The sequence below is a fragment of the Lycorma delicatula genome, chromosome 1 (assembly GCF_047948215.1).
Source record: "Lycorma delicatula isolate Av1 chromosome 1, ASM4794821v1, whole genome shotgun sequence".
Taxonomy (NCBI): Eukaryota; Metazoa; Arthropoda; class Insecta; order Hemiptera; family Fulgoridae; genus Lycorma; species Lycorma delicatula.
This window is the reverse complement of record NC_134455.1, coordinates 31,521,044-31,523,026: the sequence shown is the minus strand read 5'-3', so window position 1 is coordinate 31,523,026 and position 1,983 is coordinate 31,521,044.

The following is a 1,983-nucleotide window of genomic DNA, read 5'->3' as shown; positions in this document are numbered from 1 at the left end:
TCCGGCCTCGGCTTTTGTGCATTTGTTCGAGCTCAGTTGCGGTCGTCCTTAGCATTCGCCCTTTATGCTCGGTAGCCGAAAGTAAGTTGTCGTCGTGCGCGTAGCGCGTGCATTGTGGTCCTCTCTGGTATTGAACGGGTCGTCGGGGTGATTATACGAAATGTATTTTCATTTGGGCGTGGTTTAAGTGACCTGCTTCTTAACTCGCTTCGCCGTCGTCCTTTGAGGCCGCCTTTAGACACATTTAGGCTATCTTGCATCGTTTCCCGGAGTGCTAAGTCGACGTCCCGCTTTGTTGCTCGTAGCACGTTTGTCGATTAACAGGCTGTAGCAGAGCTTTTTAGACGGTAAGCGGTGTTTTTCGCCTTGTCGGGGTGGTTGTTTTTGCTTCCATTCGTAGTAGAGCGTTGCTCTCCCTAACCCGACTCGGTCGCTATTCCGCTCGTTTTTTTTTTGCCAGCTGCCGCCTAGATCACGGATTGCTTTGTTATTGCGCCCGTCCGGCAGACGAACCGCTTGCTGACCAGTAATTCTTGTGTTCGCCACAGTTATTGGCTGCTATTCGGTTTCATTGCTGTGTACGGGGAAGCTGTCGAGCTCTCTGCGGTTTACGCTACACAGGCCGGCTAGGTCATCCATCGGGTGAAAGTTTTCACATTCGCGCCTTGAGATCATTGTTCGGTGTTCTATCGTCATTGCTTTCGGTGCTGTACCGGTGAAAGACCTCCGGCGTCCATTTGCGCTTTTCTGTTTTGCTGTCTGTGGGTGCGGCGAGCCGCTGCTTTCGGCCGGCTGTATCCCTTCGTAGAAGGGGCCAGTATCGGTTTGGTTTTTGCGGTAGGCTTGCCCACTGGATCAGTTTGCGATGTTCAGATTGCTTGATGGATTTAGTTGTGCTCTTCATCGGGCGAAGTCTTTCGCACTCGCGCCTTGAGAGCTATATTCGGTGTTTTATCCGTTTGTTGCTTTCGGCTGCTGTACCGATGCGAGCAGTCTGCTTTCGCGCATAGGCGAGCCTTGTTTTCAATTGGCATGCCTTCGCGTTGGCCACAGTGTTAGTCCGATATTCGGATACCTGCGGTGTGTGCGCTTCACTGGCGTTCGGTTGAACTCTGCATCGGGTGAAATATTTCACACTCGCGGCCTCGAGAGCTAAAAGTTCGGTGTTATATCGGCTCTGCTTTCGGCTGCTGTACCGGTGCGAGCCCTCCGGCGTCGGCCGTAGCGTATTTCTGCGGGACCGTTTACGGACTCTGCGAGCCGCTTCTTTCGGCCGCCCTGTGGATCTTTTCTCGACATCGCGGCTTTCATTTGCTTTTCGGCAGTTCGGGCGTCGCCCGCAGTTGCGCACCCGGCGAGCCGCTTCTTTCGGCCGGCTGTACCCTTCCTGGAAGGGCCGGTATCGGTCTGGTTTTTGCGGCAGGCTCACCGTGCGTGTCTGCGGTCACAGTTACAGTCCCGCTGTTCGGACTGCGGTCGGTTTTACTCTGCATCGGGTGAAATATTTCACACTCGCGGCCTCGAGAGCTGGTGTTATATCGGCTTTCGGCTGCTGTACTGGTGCGAGCCTTCCGGCCTCGGCCGTTCATGGATTTGGCGAGCCGCTTCTTTCGGCCGGTATAGGTCTGGTTTTTGCGGCAGGCTCGCCCTGTGATTCGTTTTGCGATTCGCCCTATCTGGTCGTCTGCCTGTGTAAAGGTCTTGATGTTGGAGGACCTGCGTTCTTCGCAACGCCCGCTGATCTGTCGTGCTCAGCTTAGGGTGAAAATTCTTTTCACATTCGCCGCCTCGAGAGCTACAATTCGGTGTTGTATCCGCATTGCTTGCTTTCGGCCGCTGTACCTATGCGAGCCTTCAGACTTTGGCCGTCGCGTTGTTCCGTAGGATTGTTTACGGGCGCGGCGAGCTACTGCTTTCGGCCGGCCGTACCCTTCCACGAAGGGCCGGCATCGGCTTGGTTTTTGCGGTATGCTTGCCCCCTAA